This window comes from Dermacentor albipictus, chromosome 2 (genome assembly GCF_038994185.2).
Source record: "Dermacentor albipictus isolate Rhodes 1998 colony chromosome 2, USDA_Dalb.pri_finalv2, whole genome shotgun sequence".
Lineage (NCBI taxonomy): Eukaryota > Metazoa > Arthropoda > Arachnida > Ixodida > Ixodidae > Dermacentor > Dermacentor albipictus.
The window spans coordinates 120360335-120386434 of NC_091822.1; the positions used below are offsets into that span (position 1 = coordinate 120360335).

Consider the following 26100-nt stretch of genomic DNA (forward strand, 5'->3'; position numbering starts at 1 on the left):
ATATATATATATATATATATATATATATATATATATATATATATATATATATATATATATATGCATAGAGAGAGAGAGAGAGAGAGAGAACCGAATGGTGCCATGACGCCAGAACACTACATCGCGGAGCAGTGTTGCTCCTTCGGCGCTATGCTTGTCACCTTGCCTGACGGCAGCGCGACCTTATGCTAGTCTTTTTCCTCTGCCAAGGAGCAATGGATAAACACTAAATTCTACAGACAATCCCAATAAAAATGCGTCAATAGGCGCGTTCTACTCGCTAACGAAAAGAAAAGGTTCGCTATGGTGTCCGCGTTCATATAAGCAGGCATCAGCAGCCAGCACTTCCGCGCGATGTGCTGAGACAAGCGCGATGGCGCGATGATCCTCCGCGCTTCTTGCCTCGTCGTTTTCTTTCCGCTTTGGTCGTTCTTCTTCGGGAAACGGTTTCTTTTGCCTCTGCGAAAGTTCGAGTTTCCGGGAGACGCGAGCGAAAAAAAATGAAAGCAGGTTCCGAGCAAGCAGTGGCAGTAAAGCATGAAGGACAAAATCAAGTTTACTACATAAAATCCAAGCCCTATCGCAATTTCCCGTGCGAAGTTGGAAAACCATGAGGGTGTGGTGCATGGGCCGCCGCCTAAAAGTGCACAAAGCAAAATACTCCAAGAAAAGAATCTATTTTTCTTGGCGGTATAAATACGACGAAAGGAAAGGACGTCGGAAGCAGCCGATAACAACGTCGACTATACCGCGGAAGCTAACCCCTCCTTCGTAACGGAGAGCGTAGGACAAAATAAACTGTGTTTGGAAAAGTCTGGGAATGCGTGGAAAATGGACTTGCGGGGAGAAGCGAAAGTACAAGACGACTCCGACAATACGGGCTTCTTCTTCAGCCCTTTATGCTCACTGGTCGTGCATTCGACTTGCCATAATTCAGACTCCCCCGGAATACAGTTTTCTGTCTCCCTTATGGGTAGTTTGACTGAAGTGAAAGAAAAAGACAGTGAGCGAGAGTACAAAGAAAAACTATTCCTGGCTATAATTACCAAAATGTTAAGTACTTCTTCTCGTGTGCCTAATACCATTACGATTGTTTAAGATTTTCTGTATGATGCAGATACTCGTGATAGCTGTGTTGCATCATATGCCATTTCAATTCCACCGTCTACTTTGATCTCCGTCACGAAGAGAAGAATCAATATTTAGTGCGACATAAAAAAAAAACGAACGAGAGAAAAAAATTATTGGTCGATTTCAAGAGCACTTTAGAGAGACCTGAATGCTATGGCCGGTGAGGTGAATCGGGGACCAAAAATATTTCCTGTTCTTTCTCGCAACCTCCTTTACAACTACGTGTTTCCTGTTAAATCGACGTTATGATAGCAATTTCGGAAAGCAGAATCATATGGCTTGAGCCTGAAAGAGATCGCTTGGTAACACTGCAATTTCTTCCTTACATTTGAGTATTTGGCTGGGCCCGCAATTGGCCAAGCCCTCCTATGCGGGTTTTCGCAACTTTCCTTTTGTCGGTGGTCCTCAAGGCAGTGCAAGCGTTTTTCGTGACACAAATACGTAGTAGTTCGCGAATCACGCAGCGGACACGCTGTTTGCAAAGCGCAATCTGGTAGCGGAAATTTGATCGCTCTAGTTTTTAAAACGTGTAGAAAAAAAGGGAACATTCAAAACATCGAACGACGTTGGAGCGTGCCCCTACTTCGACTCGCCTCTTTGGATTTTGCTTTCTTTCCGCGTTCTTTCTCGGAGGGATGATGAGATTGTGCGCTTCTAAAACCCTAGCGATATTTAATGTTTGAATCTTACTCGCTCACTCTGAGTAAACGCGAGGCTGGTGAAATACCGAGAAGTGAATGGCATCGAAGAGAGGCGAATTTCAAGCTGAAAACTACAAACAATTGAGAAAATAAAGTTGGACAGAGGCTTAGCTTTCTGGGAAAAGTTGCTCAATGGATGCCGCCCGATCCCGCTTCATCTGTGGCGAGCGGTTCGAGAAATCGTTTTACTCACGTGTACAGTGATTTATGGGGGGAAATACGGGAAGATCAGGATTAATCTTTCCGGGATTTTTAGAAATTGCCTGTGGCACATAGCATAATTCCTGTCCTTGAGCTGGATTGTTCAAAGAGACGGACATTACTAGGAAGGGAAATTGAAACACACTTTCAAGACTCAGGGCACATATTGCAATTTACGAATCGTACTTGGTGAGTTTGGAAGGCAGATCCACTTGAAATGAGTTTCCAGGGTGAGACTCGTTTCCAGATATTATATCCCAAAGTGGGTGGGAGGAAATGCATCGGCATTCTTGTTACTTTTGTGCTTCAATGGGTAAAAGAGCATTTTGGTAAAAAAGTAACTGGCAGAGGGCTACACTTTTTGGGGCGTGTTTCATGGCGTGAACAGCGATGGATCGGAAAATGCTAGGTGTAACTTAAGAGACAGGAAGAGGGTGGTGTGGATCGGATAGCGATCGGGGATAGCGATATTTTAGTTGACATTAAGAGATAAAAAATGGAGCTGCGCAGGCCGTGTAATGCGTTGGGAAGATAACCGATGGACCATTGGAGTTACAGAATGGGGACCAAGAGAAGGGAAACGCATTCGAAGATGGCAAAAGACTAGGTGGGGTGATGAAATTAAGAAATTCGCAGGCGCAAGCCAGAATCAGCTAGCGCAAGGTAGGGGTAATTGGAGAGGCCTTCGTCCTGCTGCTGACATAAAGATAGGATGATGGTGATCTCCAAACTGGTGTTATTCTGGAAGTTCATCCAAAGGGGATGCACCTTGCAAACTCAGCGGATACAATTCGTGCATTGCAATGTGTGCCGTGAAGAAACAAATTGACAAGGTAACTAGGAAATTAGTTGAATATGTATTTCACTTTCTCGTGCAAGTAATGTCCCCCCATCTTAATAATCCAGCCCAGGGACTACAATTATATTGTTTACTACAGGCGATATTTAGAAATTCAGGAACACTTACAAATGATCCCCTCGTATACGGAAATAGTGTAATGTGTCTTTGTGAATTTTACACTGAGGCTGTTAAGGGTTACTTCCCCCACTATTGTGTTCGTGTGCAGAAAAAAAAATCCCGAAGATAGTGCAAAGCCAGGCTGACCCGCGACGGAGGTGCAGTTCGCCATTAAGGGGCCCACATACACAGCTGCGCTAGTCATGCTTCTTCCCAATGTGGAGGGGCACTGAGTTTTTATTTATATGTGTACCCATTTGCTCGTTGTATTCGATATCAATAACGATGATGAGATTATTTGATTGCGGAAGCGGTAAGTACATTCAGGAGCCGGCTGGCTGACATTCTTACAAGAATTCCAGTGCATAAAACGCGAAGATCCCTGGAGAAACAGCGCCAAAGACGGTACATGGCAGCAGGTAAACATACTCATAACACAGTGTGTGTGTGTCTCTTTGCCACTCACCTTGTCCTGCTTTTCGCACCGTTTCGTTCACAAAGGTTGCCTTTCCAACTAGGTTGGATTCTGACGTGAGTTTGATTATCTCTATGGGTTCCCCATGAATTAAAACTGGACTCACTGGTACTCTCAGAGCGTGTAGACACCAAACCCCATGGACACCATGGACACCGCTGTTCCATGGTGCTGTTCCAGATATGCTGTTCCAGATTTTATCTCGAGTTGTCACGGTAATTATTTGTGCATGACGCTTAAGATCTGCGATGTTGGTACGTTAATAATAGGCGTCGTCATCAGGCGTAAGTACGCGATATGCGACAGCAGAGGATTTATGTGAGAGGTCGTTGATCGATGTCAAAGATAGGCATCGGGTGTCATCAATGTCTGAGGTAATTGTTTTTCACTGCCGTAAATTCAATCTTCCCGACCAGAAAGAAGTGTCACATTGACTGATGTAGCTCTCAACGTTGTGCGGTGAAACAGTTACGCTTACCGCTTGTTCATGAGCTTCAACTGAACATCGCGTTAAAGGTGCCCTTTGCCACAGGAGAGCTCAAATATTCCTTCAGGGTGAAATACAAAGGTGCCGTGTGCTTGGCGGTGGTGGTGCTGGCTCAAAAAGCGAAGACCGTTGCATTGCATCTGCTCAATTAGGTCGCCTGTTTCTTGGCCCTCACTGCCAGGAGCGGCGTGTGCCATAGAGATAGTTTGCGTCGTCTCAAAGGACGCTGCTGGGTTCGGGCCTAGACTGACTACAAAAGAACGAAACATGAGACTTCGCAGCAATAACCGGCGCATCGCACTGGTAGTGTATTGCCTTACAGAGCTCGTATATAGAGAGAATAAATGCACCCACAATACGACGAAGGTACAACCCTATAGTTAGACCTCTAGATACTCTGCGTGTCTCCGCGTTAGAACATATGACAGGGCGGGTAACGTGCTTTGTTGTTGTTCTTTAATAACTGTCGAGGAAGGAGAAGGTAGGATAGATCAGAGCAGGCTAGCCTTATCATCTACTAATGTCTATAGTTGAGCGTAACCAGACTTTGATGTCTTTTGTGGCAGAGAAAAAATTGCCTTCCACTCGAGAGTGGAAGGAAGGTACAAGTGACCCATATAGGTTTCACGGGACAAAACCGCATGTATTTCTTAGGAGAAATTGCTCCACGTGGATTTCTCTCACGTAGTTGACAATTTATCCTTTTCATGAAACCTCCTACGCATTAGGAATATCTGCACCAATCCTTTGCTCACTTTACGTTTCTTGTATTTGTGTGTGCAAAACAGAAAGTTCCCTGCCTGTGTGTGCTCTTGGTTTCTAAGCCTTTATATGGGACTGTGTCTTAAAAAAAACCGCCTGAGCATGCATAACTTTCTTAACGCAGGAAATATACGTTACCAGGCTGTATACAATGCTTTCATGAATGTCTGGGCTTAGTTCCCGAACTAGGGAACATATCATTTAACTCAAAGAATTGCTCAATGTTTCCCACGGCTTCTTTGAAGTGCCGGCGACCTTCAGTCGAACTGACGCAGGATGGCGACAGTCTACATATATTTGCGAGATCCTCAACTACACAGATAGAAATCATTGCTCTGATACGACTCATGCAATATGATGCTTGCAAATGCTATTATTCTTTATGTTAGTTGGCTCACAAATATTAAATACACCGCAAGGCGCAAATGTAAGTGTTTCTTAACAAATCTACAAGGACTGTCGTCTGGTTCAAGTATTCCGTCGTCTTGCGTTGTGCAAGACGGTGTTTGATGATGCGAAATGCAGGTTACAACTTTGCAAAAGTGACCCTAAAGAAAAACCCTAAAGCAATTTACAACTACAAATCATTCCGTCGCAGCTGTTTTCGTTAAATTCGTGGTAGTAGGTTGAATATTAAAAGCGACAGGGAAGGGAAAGTTCAGTTTTTAAATTTCTAACTGAAAACCTAGCACGCCTACGTAAGTGTGACGCCACGGATTTCAAGTTATTTTTTTCGTATTTTTTACGTTGAGTCTGAGTAAAGCTTCTTGAGATCTAGTAAGTTCAGTCTTTTGCTCTTTGAGAATACGACATGGCTGGTCTTTACCGATAAAACATTCACCGGTGATTACGATATTCCCTGATGCAAATTTTGGGTGCAGGCGTTTAGGCGTGTTGAATTTGCGATACGTTGTGGCAACTAATTTGATTCTGAACGAAGGGGTCCTCCCGGCGGCGGCACTGAGCATCGGTTCGGGCAGCTCGTTCAGCAACAGCGGTTTCCTCCTCCTGTGGTGAAACAGAGGAAAGTTGAACAACGACGCTGTGCAGTAAAATCAAAAATTTTGTTTCCCCCAGCGGGGACCTCAAAGAGTTCATTATTACAGATTGGGATTACTTTCGCAAGATTCGGGAAGAGCGAGCACAAACGCATGACTCAGCACTTAGCCTCGAGCAGTGGGCTGAACAGTTAAAGGTGGACATCAGCGCGGCGACAAAGAAAATCCAGACTGAACTGGAGGTGGACAGGATGGACAGCCGCCTCGCTCATCTTCTAGAAGCTAAGACGTCACTTTTGAAACGATGGAAAGGGCAGAAACTCAACCGAAGGCTCCGAAAAAAGATCGCGGAGCTCAACAGAACTATAGAAGATCACTGCCAAACCTTGAGCAGACAACAGTGGGATGAGGTCTGCAATTCTGTGGATGGCCAGATGAGAGTTGGAGCTAAATGGAACCTACTCAAGCATCTGCTGGATGATACCAATACCAAGTCAAACCAAAGACAAGTGATAGCGAAGGTTCTACACCAGGCATCACAATCAGAGACATTGCAGACCGTACTCGACAGATTAGCTCGCAAGTATCTGCCACTGGGTAACTCGAGTGACGAAGACTATCCCCCCTACAAAGGCTCATCTTGCCCCGAGCTAGATAACCCCTTCAAGGCATGCGAGGTAAGGGAAGCTCTCCAGCATCTAAATGGCAGGTCTGCCCCTGGTCCTGATGGCATCCCCAACCGCGCCCTCCGAAACCTGGACGACTGCTCTATAGAATGGTTGACAGAGGAGATTAATGGAATATGGGAACGAGGGGTTGTCCCGGAGTCCTGGAAAATGGCCTTGGTCATCCTCATTCCAAAGCCTGGAAGACCCCCGAGTCTCTCAAACCTCAGACCAATTTCCCTCACGTCCTGCGTGGGGAAAGTAGCGGGACATGTCATACACAATCGAATTTCTAAGCACATCGAGAAACAAGGATTGTTTCCGTACAACATGATCGGCTTTCGTCCGGCCCTGTCAACGCAAGACGTCATGAAACTCATCAAATGTCAAATCATTGACAACACCACAAGAGATATAAGAGGCATCCTAGGCTTAGACCTAGAGAAAGCCTTTGATAATGTATCCCATGCTCACATTCTGAACTCCATCTCAGAGCTCAATTTGGGAGACGCCTTCCACAGATACATCAGCTCGTTCCTACGGGATCGCAAGGCCACGCTCAAAATCGGTGACCTCAAGTCCGACAATTTCAGTTTGGGCCCAAGAGGCACGCCACAAGGAGCCGTAGTCTCACCACTGCTTTTTAACATCGCCATGACGAAATTATCGCAACGACTCTCCAACATAGAAGGGATCAATCATACGCTCTACGCTGATGACATCACAATCTGGTGCACCGGAGGAAGCGAGGGAGCTGTTGAATTAGGCTTACAGGAGGCTGTAGATCAAACAGAGATGTACCTGGAAAATACGGGGCTTAGATGCTCCCCGAGCAAGTCTGAGCTCCTCCTCTACAGGCCAGTCAGGAGAGGCCCCAAACCTAGAGGATGGAAACCGCTGTCTGAAATAAACATCAAACTCCACACTAAAAGCGGCTGTACCATCCCCAGAGTAGACACCATTCGGGTCCTTGGCATGTTCATCGAATCGAATGGCAGTAATAATACTACGCTCAACAAGCTGACAGCCAAGACTGAGAACAAGATGAGACTCATCAACAGAGTCTCGAATAGGCGTGGAGGCTTAAAGGAAGACAACCTCCTCCGGTTGTTCCACGCCTTCCTCATGAGTCATATAGTTTATGTGGCAGCCATGCACAACTGGTATAACTCCGAGAAAAAACGATTAAACACTCTCATCAGAAAAAGTATAAAAAAGTACTAGGCATTCCGTTACGGGCGAGCACGGACCTCCTTATGCAACTAGGAGTGCACAACACATTGGACGAGATAATCGAGGCCCAGGAGTCAGCCCAACTGGCCCGTCTGTCCTGTACCCCGGCTGGAAAGAAGATCCTGGCAGTTCTTGGGATCAACCCTATCCTCATGGAAGAGCGTAAATATGAAATATCAGAAAATCAAAGGAACAACATACGAGTTGCACCGTTTCCCCGTAATGTTCATCCTCGACACAACGTAGGCAGACGCAGGGCAAGAGCCCTCGCCCTCCTCAAGCGTACCAAAGACGATCCTTACTCGGCATGTTTTGTCGACGCAGCCCAATATGGACAGTCGTCTAACTTCGCCATTGCCCTCGTTGATCACAACGGACAGATAGTGAATGCGGCTTCCCTGAAGTGCTCAACACCAACCAGAGCGGAGCAGGTCGCAGTTGCTATGGCACTCCTAGACAACAGCAGATCACAAATCTTCACTGATTCGAGATCGGCGGTCAGGGCTTTCGCTTCAGGATCCATCGCTGAGGAGGCTCACAAGATTCTCAAGAACAAGATAATCTCTCCGCACACCATCACGTGGTTTCCGGCTCACCTCGACCCCCAGCTTGACTCGTTTCCCAATCTTAATGACATTGCCCACTCCCAAGCGCGCGCACTAACCCACCGCGCGGGAGAAAGATTGAGCTCAGACTCTGGGGTTCTCGAGTTTCGGGACACTCTCACTACTTTCAGCGAAATTACTACGCACTATCACCTGGGTAGGCGGACTTATCCTCCCCCTCACTGCAAACTGGCTAGACCTCTGGCGTCCACTTTACGCATGCTTCAGACGCAGTGCTATCCGAACGTGGCCCTTTTCCACATGATCACTCCAGAGGCTTTCAGCTCTACTTGCCCCGACTGTGGGGCTGTTAGCACTCTCGAACACATGCTCTGGCGATGCCCCTGGTTACAGGGACCCAATCGCATCACAGAACAAGAATGGAGCTCTGCCATCCGAAGCTCAGAATATGCACATCAAACTTGGGCTGTCCAGAGAGCCCACGATGCGGCGGTTAGGCTCGGCCTACCAGTCCCCACGTGGGAGCGGCCCGCAGCTCTGCCCTAGGGCAAAGCGTCTCAGGACCTTGCTATTAAAGTTCTTTGTCTGTCTGTCTGTCTGTTGTTTCCCCCTTAAGCTTTCAACTGCATAACCCTGGATTAATCGTTACTGGTATATAATGTTTCTACTGTACGGATTCTCTTGAACCCGCCGTGGTTTTTCAGTGGCTATGGTGTTGGGCTGCTGAACACGAGGTTGCGGGATCGAATCCCGGCCACGGCGGCCGCATTTCGATGGGGGCGAAATGCGAAAGCACCCGTGTACTTAGATTTAGGTGCACGTTAAGAACCCCAGGTGGTCGAAATTTCCGGAGTCCTCCTCTACGGCTTGCCTCATAATCAGAAAGTGGTTTTGGCACGTAAAACCCCATAATTTAATTAACTGATTCTCTTGATCCCGTTGATTGTTCGCCGCAACAACTGAGAAGCAGCCATCACCACACGATGCAATGCGAGTCTGGCAAATAGGCCACTGGGTACTCTGCGCATCATGGCGCATGCGTCGACAGGGCTTGATAACTTGATTGGAATTTGTGATAGAGGTGGTGTTTGCTTTGGGGGGCCAGGGTCCATGGAACGTGCGTCTGTCGTGCGCCGCGCCGAGGCCAAGGGTGACTGTCCAGTGCTTGAGGGGAATTGCTGTTGTTGCCAGGTGTGTAGAAATACTTTCGTCGAGTTTACTTCCAATGTCGCGCTGTCGTTATTGTTCTTAAAGTTGAATTTTTGAATAGCACTTTCTTCTTACGTCAATGGCTTGCACTTGTACCTGTTCTTGGTGAGGAATACATGCGACTGCAACCAAGAAGCCAAGTCGCTTTGTTCGTAGGTGTTATTTCTTCATGAAGCCATGTACATACGTTCTGCAATGTTATTTCGGGTACATATTGTAAACGCACTTTTTCTATAACAGGACAAAGAGACTTGCTCGAAGAAGGTGCGTGAGGGTCCAAGGTCGACTTTGATATCGCCAGTCAGGTGAACGAAACCAAATTAGATTATCTACTCATCCGTCCGTCTATACATGCTACCTTAACATTTGCCCCCGTTTACTAGCTGTCTTTATGAATGTAAATTTGTCTAAAAGTAGTCTTCAATTATACCTAGTTAAACAACGTGAAGCAGTGCTTTTCGAGAAGTATTTCTTGCTGCTTGGTCAAGTGCTTGTCAAGTCATCTGCAGGCTTTTCCGTATCTTTTTTCCTCCACTGATGTACTGCTTCCTTGTGCATGAATACTGAACCAGCGACAATATTAATATGTTTAATAAATTATTGAATAAATTATTTTTTCTCTTTCTATGGTCAACTTTATGCGAGATAATTGTCACCGCGAACCCAGAGAGAATGCCGAGATTGAAACGAATCTCTTCAGTGTCTTACAGATTGAAGGTGCCATCTCATTAAAGGTAATAAAATGCTTAGCATACTTAGTACACTTTTCGTACGTGTGACTATCTAGCCTCATTATAGCGCTATTCAGTGTAAGAAAAATATACTTTAAAGGTTATGCTGTGGTGGACAGAATTCAATCCGCGTCACACGGTTTCCCCAAGCACATCAGTCTTGACGCTTCAGCGTTACACCAAGAATGCCCGCGGGCAGCGTAGGATTAATACTCAGCGTTAGCACGTATCGGTGCGCTGCACATCTCGGAGGCCATTTAGAATAAAGGAAACTTCGCCCGGACTTTGAGGCACGCCGCTAGATGGCGCAGCGCGTCTAGAGGAAATCGCCAAGGAAATGCTGGGCCGCAGTAAACGGCTCCTACACAGTGGCGCGGCGCGCTGCATATGCAATCTGAGAGATCACGCAAAAGGAGGGAGTTCACACGAACATCACGCTCACGCCGCTAGATAGCGCTTTGTGTGCAGAGGGAAATAAGCAAAGGGATTTGCAACGTCTGGCTAATATCTCTGGGCAGGAAAGCATGAATTTAGCTTTGAAATTCAGTGGTAGAAAGTCAGGTGTTATGGTATTCAACGAAAACAGTGAACAGACAGTGGCAATATAAGGCCAGGAGATACATCGGTTAAGAGAATATAAATGCCGTGGTATATGGATAAACGACGGAAAGAGATACATGAAAAAACAGGAGAGAGAGAGAATAATGCAGAGAAAGGCAGGGAGGTTAGCCAGAGGCAGTAAAGGGGAAGAGAAACACAACCATAATGAAGCACATAGCGCTATGGGGATACAACACACTCTAAAAACAAAGGGAGTGCCGGGCACTCTCTTTGAGGGAGTAGCGGCTTGTCCCATATTTCACTCTCTTTTCGAGAGTAGATCGACCCTCTTTGAGAGAGAGTAGGTCAACTCCTGTTGACAGAGTTTTGTTACTCCACCGCCAGGGATTGCTAGTACTCTTCCGCAGAGTGATAATACTCTTCCCACAGGGAATGCTAGTACTCTTCGGCAGAGTGCTAATACTCTCACCGCAGGGGTAATGGCACTCCACCAGACCGAGTACTTCTACTCCCCCAAACAGAGTGCTAGTACTCTTCCCAATACCCTCTTAGCGAAGTCCTGGCCGCGCATGCAGGCAGGAAATCAGATCAAATTAGGGTCGCTGATATACCGTTCCCTAGGCGGCTCCTCAGAGTCAGTAGCCCAATTCCAAGCGGCCTACAGAATAGGCGTGAGCAAAGTTCTGCAGTATTTTAAAGTCATTTTTCCTGGCTATTTGCTGCCTACCATGAGGCGTGACTGCTCGGAATCGGCCTATACGTATGCGTCGCGAACGCCACTGCGGACGAAAAAAAGCTAATTAACATTTAATCCGCAATTATCTCCGCACATTTCACAATCAGGAGACACATAGTCTAATTAGAACACAATAAGTCGAGGGAATCACATAGTTATGAAGAACCACATTGCTCTATACATCACGTGGATTCGAACCCGCGTACACTCGCATCTATACAATTCAAAGCACACATCCTAACCATTACACCACAGAGCCACCACGCTCAGTCGTGTTGTTTTAGAGGTTGTATATATAACAAATGTATTTGAGGAATCGGCTGCGGTGGGTGGAGTTTCTCAGCAGTGTGCTGTGCTGTTGTGTCCTGGAATACGTTTGCGTTTGCATCATTTCCATTCCTTGCTACGACTAACGAAGGAATACAACGTAGACGACGACGTGAGAACTATTCACGGCTTGTCGTCACCCCAGGAAAATAACAAATGTGCCGTTCAGCTCACGATCGAGTGCTTTTTCAGTCCATGTATTATATGTTCTCCGAAAATACGCGGATACAAAGTATCGTGCCAACCATCCACGTATGTGAATTTAAGTCACGCGTATACTGGTGAGCATGTCTGTTTATTTTTTCCGCCAGTTCCATTCGTATGTGGTTTACTGCGACGCCAGTACCAGGCATTTCGACGTGCCTCACGCTGCCGTGTAGGCGTTCTTTTCAAGTGCATTAGTTTAAAGTTCGGTTCAGTCCGCTGTGAGCTATTGTCCTGCATTAGCAGCGGATCGTTAGCGTTTTGAAGAGCATGCATTCCAGCATTCGGAGACTGCTTATGCCGATAGCCGCGTCACATGCATTGGCACGCATGTTTAAATGACTAATGTGTCCACTTGTTACGCGTGCACTGCTCGTATCCGGTGGCAGTGCTCGTTCTAAAAGCTTCGAAGACCATCTACATTCATACGTGTGTTCAATATATATGCACAGGATGGACTTGTCGGCTAGTTGGTTGAGCATTTTAGAAGAAACAGCACAACGCAAGGACGACGCAAAAACATGGACCACACCACGAAGCACTGGTGTGGTTGATGCTTTTTTTCGTCCTGGTGTTTGCGCTGTTCCTTCTTGCACGATACACGCACACCACAGGTAGGCAAAAGTTTAGGAGCATAGGGCGTTAACTTTGTTAACCCGTTTCCTCTCAGTGTCAATGGCACAATGCGTTGCCCGGAATTGCGCACGCTTACCCTCATATTCAGAAATGCACCATAACTTGAAGCCCATGCTTGACTTGATCTAAATGACGCAAGCCGTGAACGCACCAAAAGAAAGGCAGTGAGCGTCTAGGGGACGTTCGCACCAGGCGTCGTTTATATAAAGTCAAGCATGAGCTTTGTATTAAGATACATTTCTGAATATGGGGGTTAGTCATCTACTTCTCACAGAAAATGTCGAAGAAACGCCCACCGAAACCAGGCACATTCGTAAACTTAACTAGGCAATACGAAGCTCCATAGAAAAAGAGTGGTATTAAAAGCTTTCAGTATTTTGCTTTACTCCAAAATGGTTGCGCTCTCGTGGCTTCAATGTACAGAGATAGTGCAGCGTTAGCTAAAAAGCATGAATTTCCAAACTCCACGCCAAAATAAGCTTGTAAAAGTATTTAGGTGCTAGAATCCAGGGTTTGTAGCGATCCTTGAAAACCCTTTTTTTCTAAAATGCCATTTTCAAGGCATTGAAAACCCTGGAATTTTTAGAAGTACTGGAAAGTCCTTAAATTTGTACACTTGGCTAGACTTAGCAGACATTGCCAAGCGTTTTTTTTTCCCTTCTGTGACACTCTTCGCATGTCACAGAGAATTGTCTGTGGAGGTAATAGAAAGAAAGCGACATCGTTAAACTTGAAATTACAAAGGAGCTGCAGATACCAGTTTTAGGCACACGGAACCGGCGACAAATGTACCTGGAGGAGCAGAAGCAGGAAGCTCAACAGTTGAGGCATTCAAAGAAAAGCCGTGATGAGTAAATCGAGAGCTACAGACACAATAAAAGGAAATTACAAACGACTTGCTTATTTGGTGGTGAAAAGCTGAGGCAACAGATGACATCAAATACACTGTCAAACCAGACAGTATTCAAAAACTGCAAATGTTGCAGGCCCAAGTAGTTAATTGTGCTATTGCAGAAAAACTTTGAGCGCTTTTTTGAAATGCTTCCTTGTGTGCGTTTAGTGTGAAAGGCAAATTAGCAGTCTTTCAAATGTTTGAAATCAGTGAAATGTGATTTGTTTTTCTTTTGTTTGCATTAAAGTTAACGATGCTGTTGAACAAGTTATTGCCTGTCCAAACTACTAAAAAAATTGCACGAGGTCCTTGAAGTTACTGTGTCGGGGCCTCGAAAGTTCTTGAAAACCATTGCATTTTTTTCTTCAATATTGCTACGAACCCAGTAGAACAACTGCCATGGAGTAAAAACCTTGGCTGAACAGGGGCTTATACGAAGAGCACAGGAAGACTAGAAATGCAGTAGTAGGCATTGAGGGCCCTGAAAAAAATGTGCCACATCTGCTCGTCTGCCTTATGTTTCTGCATTGACTATCCCATTTTTAATAGAAGTGCACTTACTGTTCTACTCCAATAAACGCAACATTGCCAACTCCAGTGTGGGGCAGTCCTTCAGCCAGTGCAGAACTCTTTCTGTACATCCCTGTCAGCTCTGTCATTTTTCCAGCATTGTAGTACAAGATTTGTTAAACTGGTTTCGCAGAATATGAGCAGTATACTCTTAAATTAGCTGTTTATTTGTATGCACAAGTTCAGGTCCTCAGTTTGGTTGCATGACAAATTGCCATACCTCAATAGATGCAAGAAAAAATGTTATTAGAGTTTAATAACATCCAAACAGTAATAATCACAACAATATAATGACATACATTTCTTTTGGTACGTATACAGCCCATGTCTTGGCACTGTATAAATTCAACTATACATCGCAAGTACTGTGTCCTGACCACTGTTATTCACATGTGTAAAACCATCACAGCAATTCTTCAACAAATATCACAGTGATTAGTGACATACACTTTGTAACTGCTTTACATGAGCATAATGTATACAAATGGTCCCTGTGTACCTACACACGACTAGTGCCACCCGAGTACTATTACTCACAGGTGTAAAAGCAACAAAGCAGTTCTTTAAATATATCACAGCACTTAGTGACGTACATGCTGTAACTCCCTTGTAAAAGCTTAATACAAACACGTGAGCACACAGAAAGCTAGCAGTGCGCCTGCATGGAAATACCACCGCCTCAATACTAATTCACAAGTGTACAACCAACCAAGCAGTTCTTTAAAGAATATCACAATGCTTAGTGAGATACGATTTGTAACTAGCTTATATAAGATTTATACAAACATGAGAACACACCCAAAGCTATCGGTGCACCTACATGGAAGTGCGGCCATCTGAACACTATTATTTGCAATGGTAAGCTCAACAGAAAAGTTCGTTATAGTGACGCCCATTTTGTAACTGCCTTATACAAGCTTAGTGCAAGCACAAGAATGCGGAAAAAATAAATTAAAAACTTGCTCTATGAATACACAAACAGATCAACACAAATGGTAAACACCGCTTTGAAGACACGTGACCGTGACAATGCGCAGTGCTGTGCCGGTTGAAACTGCCATCCACAAAAGTATTGAGCAATGCTTAAACCACACGCAATAAAGTGCTGAAAGACTGCATCTGTAACGTACCTATTTTAATTCAAATTTCTTGAATATAGGGCTCTCTTGCAGATAAGGCATCTGATCCAACTGACCTGATTTTACACCTGCTAAATGCATACAATGCACTCAGGTATAACTGGTAATAATAATTATAAAAGGCATTTAAAAACTTGATAGTATGATGAAGATGCATGACTAGAAAAGTTCTGTCCCCCTCGTACTTGATAAAAAGGTGTAAGTACGACACATGTTCTTTTTTTCCGCAATTTTTTCATTAATGGACACCCGGGAACCTCGAACCCACAAGAAAAGAAGATACTGCTGTGTTAATAGTGTTGTGAATAATTTTTTGTGAAAGTTTTTTACAGACAAGTTGCAGTCGTTTCTGGAGGTTGAGCTGTATCATGCAAAATAACATGGAAAGTCGTCACATGGGAGCATGACACTACGCCATAATGTTCGTTTCAGTTGACTCTCTTGCCCTACAAGTCAGTGCTCACTGTGACCAGTGATGGAACAGCAGTGTCTGTGTGATTTTCATCACACTTCTGTCCTATCCCATCTTTACCAGAGTTGGTGGCACATAGATACCCAAATTTCGATAGTGTTGCTTTCTCAGGTGGTTGTTTTTGATTTGCTCAATATCAGTTGGCACTTCAGCTGCATCAAACTTCTTTTTTACCTCTTCAACAACAACATAAACAACAATGTTATGACACCTGTGTTGTCCTTCTAGTTGCCTACAAAGAAAAGTTAATCTAGCAACAACACTGACAGTCTCTACTATCTTCTAATGGAGAAGAGGTGTGTCCCACCATGTGTTCCACGTTGTTGTCGCTATGTGGGCTGGCTGGGGAGGCAACAACTGTAATATGTTTGCATATTTTAAAGTGATGCTTGTACTGTGTTATAACAGCTAACTTAGTCTTACACTTGCTGCACAAGAACACTGGCTCACAGTCGTGGTGAAAAGCTTTTGTATGTTGAGCAAATGAGCTGTATGCACTACAAAAAAAGTCACAGTGATAGCACACATGTTGCTCTACCAGGCCTGGTGCGGTTCCTTCTGTCATTGCTGCTGATGCTGACACACTGCTGCTTGCCTCGTACACTGTTGCAGCTGCAGTAGACATGGCCCTCTCTGTATCTATTGCTGCCGTGCCACCTGTCATGGTAACTTCAGGTGGTATCGGGCTCACTTCTGCAACAGAGATGTCGTTTGCCCCTTGAGGGCTCTCGTCATCAGGGCCAATAATTTCGTAGGCATTGTCTCCTGCATCGAAGAACCAATAAGAACAGCCTGAATTAATAAACATAGCTCTAAAAAGTACGGACATCAAAACTTAACCACAAGCTTTGCACATCAGTGACCAGGCTTAAGGAATAATACTTGCAGGAGGAGTTACACAATTGTGTGCATACATTACAGTTAAGCCTCATTAGAAGAGATACTCAAGAGGCACGGGAAACATGTCTCTCGAAACCAAAAATTTTAAAACACTGAGGAGCCAGACTAGATCACCTTATTATGCATCATCACTAAAGTATGTCTAAATATATCTGAAGGAATAATTGCTCAGGGTGGCTTAAAGGGCCCCTAAACCACTTCTTGATTCATATGACATAACTCTGACAATTAGCAAATGCACAGGCATGTCCAAAACAATAAGCGTATGCAAAGAAGCGCCCTTGCAATTGTAATTCCACACAGCGGCCGTCATATTCGATGCCGATGCATAACTAGCTGCTCGACAATGCACCGAGTTCGTAGACATAAGCATCCTTTCAGTTTAACACCATGCACGAAAACCGCAACAGGAGACAAAACCAGACCTACCTATAATCACACCATTTCAATGCATGAGCAAAAACAGTTCAGTCTTAGGGATAAACACTGTGAGAGCGATTTAGTGCGCGACGGCGACGAGCGACAAAACGGGCCGTCGCTTGAACAGATGGCTCGGTTCTGGAAATCTAGAAATCATCGCTCGTCGCCCAAAAGTGCTATGAGCGACTAGCCAAGAGCACGAAGCCGGAACTAGATGTACATCGCTCAAATACTACCGATTGTAGCGCGGAACGAGCAAATGATTTAATTTTTATACGTGCAAGGATAAGAACCAACGGCAAGACCTCCGGAAATATTTTATGCTACTTTTTTAGTAAACTACATCAACGTAAATTACTAAAGCACGCGTCACGCGTGATTGCAGCCCTCATGCCGGCAATACCGGGGAGGCGTCGCTCAATATCGTCGCTCGCACGGAGTACGACTTGTAGGCGACGAGCGAACGCGACAGCCATCTCCATCGCGTCGCTTGTAGCTGCCGCACGCAAGATCGCTTATATGGGGTTCATACTCTTTTCAGCATAAAACATGGATTCCTCATGCGTTTTCAGTAAGTTCAAGATAACGCGCCCAACTGACCTCTTGCAGCATGCAGCTGAATGCCTGCGGCAAAGTTTCTAACTAGCACTGGTGCTGCACGTAACTTCATTGGTCGCAGATTCCCCCTGCGCGAGACACCGTCAAGCGCGCGGTTTATTTATAAAAAAAGCATGCTGCCAGCAAAATGACGCCTTCTGTTATGTGATTCCTTAGTTCAACAGCGTTGCGTACACAGTAGACTGCTAAACTGAATAAATTCAAACACACAAAACGCACGCTAATCACGCTCCAGGCTCGGAATCACGGGCTGGTGAACGAACCATTTTAAGCGTCCTCTCGCCTGGAGTCTTATTGAACATACCATAGTTCTGGCAGCGTTTGCGATCTTTAAAGCTCTTACGGACAACGGCAACGTGATAAAATCACATGCAGTTATCGCGACGACTGGCTTTTTCGATTGACATGGAGAGACACAGCGCGTATGCCTAGTCCTTTGTCAATCGCGTCGGCTAAGCGCAGCGACGACTTCCTGGCGATAGCATGACATATACGGAGAATGTGCACCTAAGTTAGAATTCACTTACCGTGGAGGATTTGCTGTTATATCCAAGGCATGACGAACGACTGTCGTGTTTTCGTAGCGACGCGAGAGGGCTGACATACGATCTCCGTTGGCTGGCCTTCGTGGCGGCGGTGCAGCTCGCTGCACGGATCACCTTTCTCCGGTGCTGTGTTGTTCCGCGATCTTGAGCGCGCGCGCGCGGTGGAGCAAATCCGAGTGAAAAAGTAGAGCGCTCGCTAAGCGTTCCTTTGAACTGCGGCGGCCTGTTCTCTTAGAAACAACTGCATGTAATAAAGCCAGAATTAGGTTTCTGGCCTCCTGTAACAAAATCCCGCCGGACAGATGTCCTATTCTGCCGTCTAAGAATAGGACACACTTTTGGCACACATAACATCTTACACACGGGAAACGAGCCTCCAACCTGTGGTAGATGCGGGGAGAGGCTGACCGTCCTCCACGTCCTACTGGAGTGTCGGGAAGCCGAATCCGAAAGAAAAAAACATTTTCTCTTAGCATACCGGCACCACATCCGCCTTCATCCTGTTATGTTACTTGGCCCAGAACCACTCTTTGACACCAACGCCGTCCTAGGTTTTTTGAAAGATGTTGTGTTGCATATTATTAGCCCCACACGTTCGTAGCGCTTCCTCTCTTCAGAGGATGCCGCTGCGATAATTATTTTGAATAGCACGTGCCTCTAGGCCCTTGTGGTTCAAGGGCTCTGGCGAGGCAGTAGTGCTGTAAGCAATTTAACATCTCGCATATTTTAAACAATGCATCATTCCTTTACGATGGATTTTAATGTTCATAGTATTCCTCATTAGTCATCGCCATAATTTTATAGCACGTAGATTTTACGCACTTTACAGCGACTATTTTTAGGCCACTTTACAGCCAAGTCACATCTTCCATAATACATCGTTAACATTACCACTTGTCATGGCGCTCTTTGGCCAAACCTGGCCCTTGCGCCACAAAACACCACACAGCATCATCATCTTAGAAGCAAAACGATGTGTTCTTTGCTCAGCGTGCATGAATGATACATTGCCATGTTCGGGGCCAGCCACCTACAGTTGAAGCAGAAGATTACGCTACGTTTTGTTCTCTACTGCCGCAAGAGTAGTTCTACTCTCTCTCTCTGAAGGGGAGAGTGAAAAGCACATTTCACTCTCTCCTTGGTGACATAGTGAACAATGCATTTCACTCTCCTCGACATTTTGCGAGAGTAAAACGACGCTTTGAAGAGTGAACCGGCCGCTTCACTCCCGCGATACCCTTCCTAGTTTTTAGAGTGCAGGTACGAGGTGCTCCGAGGTATGTAGGTGTAATAGTTCCAGTACTTACTTATGGAAATGCGGTTGTTTGCTTGAAATTGGAGGTACAATCAGGACACGATGGGAACCAAAGGTCAGTGTGAAGGCTCGCAATGGGCGCTCATGGGAAGACTATAAATAAAACTGTGCAGGGTGATATGGGCTCGACTAGTTTTGGAGTGAGGGAAGCTCACAGTCAAATTGATTGTGAAGAACGACTGAGGAATGTGGAAGAAAGTAAATGGGCTGGGAGAGTGTTGAGGTATCTGTATAGGAAGAACATTGATTTACATTGGACGAAAAGAACTAGGAAGCTTACCTGTAAGTATGTGGCCTATAGAGTGAGCCACACAGCAACAAAGAACGTCAAGCGGAAAGTCAGAGAGGCTGAAATAATCACATGGGTGGTGGCAATGAAATAGAAACGTGCCATGAGTAATTACTTAAGACGAAAAAACGAAATCAAGAAAGAAACAATTTATGATAGCTCAAAGGGAAGCTCATTACTTCCTGAAGCGAGATCAGGATGCCTTAGAACACGCACCTATAAAGCGAGATATAAGAAGGAAGAAGAAGCATGTGCTTGCTGCGGTAAAGCTAGGGAAACGATGGAGCATGTTTTATTAGAATGTCAAGACATCTGCCCCGTGGTCGATTTAGGCACCAGTGGCCTAAAGTAAACATGCCGGCAATAGAGATTGGTGGAAGTAGGGAAACGTCAAAAAACGGAGACGTACAAAAGCAAAGTTCACATAGGGCGTCAGGAAATTTGGTTGTGGGAGTTCATCGTGTTTTCTTTGTCTTTTTTTCTAACCTAGGTAGGGCATTAGACAGAATAATAGCAAGAGCTGTCAAGAGCATAATAGCAAGAGCATAATAGCAAGGTCTGTATTAGTAGCTGCAGATGCTAGATGTGGATACTGAGGTGAACTTGTCAGTGGGTTGTTGTCTTTAATCTAATGAAGTGTTTCAGAGACAGGTACTGATGAATTCTGTTGCGTTCCACTATTAGAGGCGAAGTTTAGGCGTCCGGCAAGCTTTCTTTTTCTGCTGAACAACCTGTAATCTGACGCAATATTTACGTTTGTGGAACACAGCGTTGAGAATCAAAGGCTAATTTCAATCACCAAATCAAATGGATGCAGAACGCAAGTCGTTGGCCCAGCAGTGTCACGAGAACCAAGGCATTGTTTGATTTTTGTCGAGCGAAGAATGGTGACGCGTGATCTGTGCACAAAGAGGTATGGCAGATATGCAAATACATTTAGGGCTTCTATGCCGCTCTTGCCAACAGTGGCACATAATAATTCTAGGAGATTGGTTACGAATGGACACGTACACGGTGGCACAAACCATGACATGAGGGAGTGGACTCGGCCAAGAATGCCTTGGCTTCAAAATTGAGTGCTTGCTCTCAACATCCATGCGTGCTTACTCTTTCTCGTGACGGGTGCGACTTGTGCTGGCTTGGCTTGGTCTTCATGACTAGAAGCTGCATGCAAGACCTTTATTGCATACCCTTCCTATTGCATATGGTCGGCTCTGGACGAACTCAGAATACCTTTAGTTTGTAAAAACTGAACTGAAAGAAAATGTTAACCTTTTGAGGCTTCTTTTTTTGCCTAAGCAATAACCGTCACTTATCTTGAGTGAATTTCGTGTATTTAACAGTCCGTTCTCCCAACTTTTTTGTCAAGAACGCAATGGAATGCTTATACGCGCGATGACATGAAAGTACCTGGAGCGCAGGGTTAAAGAGGTTAGGTTAGAGGCAGGGTTAGAGGCACACAGCTTCATTGTAATATTGCTATGGTAGCTGAGGTAAAAGAAAGAAAACAAGTTAAATTCGTGTGCTCTGCCACCGCTTTGCAAAACGCAAGTATTATAATAATATTACAGCGAAGCTGGTTATGGGAATCGTTCCTCGCATTTTTGTTCCCCGTGTAGAAAAACCGTGTGCCTATCCCGGAGATATGCAATACCGGGCCGCGGCTCGCGGCGGAGGTGAAGCAGGTTTCTAAGACTCCGAGAACTTGCAAAAATAAGTTTAATATTTTCGGTCGAGAGAGAACCCGTATCAGATATTAAGGAGATAAGAACGGACACCACACTTTGGCCCGCGTCGGCCATGTCTACGTTCGCACCGCCCTCTCTTTGTCGGCGTTCCAAGCGCTTGGGTATCTGCTTTCCATCCGCTCTGCCGTGGTGGCGGTCCCATCGAAACGTTACGCGTGTCTAAGCTCCTCCGGCTTTTCGGGCAGCAGTGCTGTGGTCCACGCGAATGAATATATAAAAATCACGGCAAATGAGTTCGTAGCTTTGTTCAAAATTATGTGTCACCACTGTGTCGTGTGCTGAACAGTTTCTCTGGTCATTCACCGTCACAAAGTGGAATGACTCATGTTTTTTATTCCAGCATCTATGATTTCTGCGTTACAGTTCTTCCTGAATGAGAAAAAAATGTTAGGTTTGGAAGATTCTTATATGGCGTTCAGACAAAGGAATATTGTAGAAATGGTGTCGTCAAATGGCTACAGAGATAGCAGAATAGAAGAGTGCAGACTACGGGATCTGACTTGGTCAGGGACGCTGCATGCACATAGAAAGAAAATGAGGAACAGAAAAAGTCAATAAGGCGGTTTAGATGGACTGCGTTTTCCTTGAAGAGCAAGAAATCTGCCTTTGAAAGTGAGCGCTCGGGATAGTGCTTTGTCTGAGGCAAAGAAACCGGAGAACGAAGACCGGCGAGTGTGCGCAGCAGACATCGCCATACGCCTTGTTGTGTCCTTGGCTCGACTGAACACGAGAAGAGTCGGGGTCACAAAAGGAATAAATCTTGCGGGATCAATGGGCTGACAGCTGCTGGCGAGGGCCGAACAAAACGCTGCGCGGAACAACGCTGAATACCAGGCAGCCTCTTTTCTCAGTCCTTATATTTTCGTAGTTCACGAACTCACACACATATAATATCCTGCGCTCAACTTTCGTGTGCTCAGACTCGCACCGCACAAGTTATTGCCTACCGTGCCAATCACTATAAGTGAATGAGAATTCAACGAGTTCTTAGCAGAAAGGTGTCGGTGCGTCAGAGAGCAAAATTAAAGCACAGTACGCAGAAGAAGAAGAAGAAGAAACTTTAGTAAAGAATAGTCCGGCAGGTCTTGATGTGGTGGCCTCAGGTGACGGCTCGAAGTTCTTGGACTCGAGCGGCATCTTCGGCTTGCCGGACGGCCCAGAGCTGGTCTGCCAGCTCTGAACTTCTGATAGCCGCCTCCCAGCGGCGGCGACGCCTACGGAGAAGGTCCCCGGCGGCTCCCGCATCCGGGACGGCGTCGGGAAGAACGGAGCTCGAGCCTTCTACTCTGGCAACAGCCGCGATTATGGACGCGTCGCCAACGGAGCTGCTTTGATTACCGTTGTTGCCGGTACACTCCCAGAGCATGTGTCGCAGTGTTGCTCTGCGTCCGCATGTTTTACACGCGTCTGTTGGGTACAAACGCGGATAGCAGTGGTGTAAGATAGCGGGGCTAGGGTAGGTGTGTGTCTGGAGCAAGCGTAACGTCACGGCCTCGTTCCTGTTCAGTTTATCGTGTGGTGGCGGGAATCTGCGTCTTTCGAGTCTGTAGTGTTGGGTGAGGTCTCTGAACGTGGTTAGGCGATCGCCCCACGCCCAGTGTGTTTCTTGTTGCTGTGTTTCTGTTGTAGTGTCCCGATCCGGCAGATCCGATGCCCCGCTCTTGGGGGCTGAGGCGGCCACATAATCAGCGGCGGCTCGGCGTGTGAGACCTCGAGCCGTGGCGTGGGCCGCCTCATTTCCCGCTAGCGGAACATCGGTGTGTGCCGGGGTCCAGAGGAGGAAGACCGTAGAATTTTGGGGTTGTGAGGGCAGAAGATTCAATTTTTCTTTATTCATGGGCACTGCCTTCTTGCGCTGCTAAACGAACATTTTCTCAAGTTTGTGAGTGGTAACGTCAAACTATAGTAGTCTTGAAACTTCGGGAGACGGCGCGAGGAGGTAGCCGCCGAAGCCACGGTTTATTTAAGCCGACCAGCCATGGTGCAGCGCGATCTCTCGAGCGGCCGACATCGCTGCAGCACAGGTCGAGTGCGCTAGCGTGTTCTATTCTCGCGCTACCTGCACGTACACCCGTGAGCAAAAGTATAGAAGACCACAGAGTCGCCGAAAAAACAGAATTTGATCGTAATTAACACGCATAAACGGAAACTGACAAGCGCACTAGACAATTAGTAATGCCAAGTTTAGACTGCAATCTTTAATTTCAAGTTTTCAATTTCAATCTTTGTTTCAAGACAAAGGAGAAGTTTAGTTTTATCGCGCGATCCCTGGTCCGTATATTTTTGCTCACGGGTGTACGTGAGCCCAGCTTCTTCGCCTGCTTTGGAGGCGATAGTGGCGCCTCTAGAAACTAACGAACGAAACTTAAAATTATGGGGTTTTACGTGCCAAAACCACTTTCTGATTATGAGGCACGCCGTAGTGGGAGACTGCGGAAATTTCGACCAGCTGGGGTTCTTTAACGTGCACCTAAATCTAAGTACAGGGCTGTTTTCGCATTTAGCTGCCATCGAAATGCGGCCGCCATGGCCGGGATTCGATCCTGCGACCTCGTGCTCAGCAGCCTAACACCATAGCCACTGAGCAACCGCGGCGGGTAACGAACGAAACTGTACAACCATATTGATGTATTGCAATATCGGCTCTATTCACCGTTCATTTGGTTGATACGGATAGAAAACGACAACGTCCACAGCCTAAGATGGTTGAACTGAAACGTTACCGTAAAGTAGTCTTATAGGATGTCTGTTAACGTAGTGTTTTACATCAGAGACGCGAAATTAGTACATTTCAATAATTTTTTCAATCAGAGTGACCTACAAAATGCTTTGACTTTTCCCCACGAATTCTGGTGCATTCAAGTGAAATGTGAATCTCCATACAGAGGGCGTATGCGTTTTAGGAAATAAAACTGCGTTTTAGGAAATAAATAATGATCAAGTATATCCCTGCAATCGTTGTTGCTAGATGTAATTTGGCATGCGGATGTAAGCGGTCAAAGTGTAATTCCGATTTCTGTCAAGCAAGTGACGGCACATCGGCTTCCTACGTCAGGTAAATTCTGGACGTCAACATTGACGCTGAAGCAACAGAGAGAGAGAAGGAATAATTTTAGACGGAAGCTAGAAGGCTGGGACATTAGGTTAAGGGGAATCTTTTTCAAGCTTCGGGGTGAATTTATGAATTATTTATTGGAAAAGTGCTTCTGTTTTACGAGTGCCAACCTAATATAAATCAAATTTGTTGCATTTCAGATATATACCTACATTATATGCGGACCGATGGTAACATATCTTTACATTACGGCTTCAGATTTCTTACCGTTATTTGCAGAAATACCTAAGCTTAAAGAATGATGCATCATGTTGTGCACTGGATTCATTTGTCGACAACTACTGAGCGTCGCACCAAATATCGGCGCTTGAAAATATCACAAATAACTAGACTTGTACACGCGTGATATATAAAAAAGTTACCGATTAAAATTACAATCACTTGATTCAAAAACGTAATTGATTACCATTACCAGTCACTGCTCCACGAAAGTAATTTAGGAATTATTAAAACTAATCAATAACTTGTACGTTACTTTCCCCCCAAATTTTAATAGCATTGCACAGATAGCGTAAACAAAACGAGCACATACAGCATAACACATACAGTGCGTCCTCTGCAGCGTTTCGTACGTTGCTTATCTTTACAAACAAATGCTTTGAAAAAAATTTCATCGGTCATCACCTGTGGATCTCGTCCTGAAGTCATCAGCAGCGGCACTGAAAACGCACTCTGGTGTGGGCTGTGAAGCAGGGTGTTGTTGTAACGTACGGCCATCTTGCGCAGAAAGATTGCCTTTACTCAGCATCTGGTTCCTCTGTGACGCGCAACGCTTCATTCCCACTGGGACTTGTTCTTTCCGTCTTTAATTTCCTCGTACCCTTCCCTCATTGCATGATATCAAACCAGAGCCTTATGCGGCTAACCTCCCTGCCTTTCAGATCCAGTTTCTCTTTCTCTCTCTCTTGCTAGGACTTGAAGAAGACCCTCTAGGTTGGGTCAATGAAAAGCTGTAAGAAAATTGTCCGTAGGTGATATCCTGGCATTAACGGCCTAAGCGGCCTACGCTGTCGAGCCATACAAACACCGGTTTAATTTATTGGCCGACATCTGGTGGAGTGTAAAGATGAGGAAACAAATATGGGATTCCCGGGCTTACCCGTCTAAACACGCGCATGCGGCACTACCTGTGCCGTTATACTGCAGTTTGCGCCAAAGTGAGGTTCCCCGAATTGCGTCATATATTGCGGTTTGTCTCACCGATGAAGTAACTAATTCCATATAATTGGTTACTGAAAAATGAAATCGAATTACAGTGAACGTTACCGAGTAAGGAATGTAATCGCTGAATTACAATATTGCCTAGTAAGGTAATATAATACAAGTAATTAATTTCATGTAATTATTTACGAACAAGTCTGAAAAGAACATATCATGACAGCTAACTATTGTTCATGTAGTACTCTACTTATGGGGCCTCGAAGGAAATAAAAGAAGACCATAATACTGTGCCGCGGCTGATGAGGGATATGAGTGACCTCAATAACACAGAAAAC

The 26100-nt window shown here is 45.5% G+C and overlaps 1 protein-coding gene and 1 pseudogene across 4 annotated transcripts in view; one reads left to right on the top strand and one right to left on the bottom strand.

Annotated features, from left to right (window-relative positions):
• Nucleotides 1-26100, top strand: part of LOC135914717 (chondroadherin-like) — a 660669-nt gene that overhangs the window by 329550 nt on the left and 305019 nt on the right. The gene's annotated exons all lie outside the window — the stretch shown is intronic.
• Nucleotides 21363-21543, bottom strand: LOC135914725 (U2 spliceosomal RNA; annotated as a pseudogene).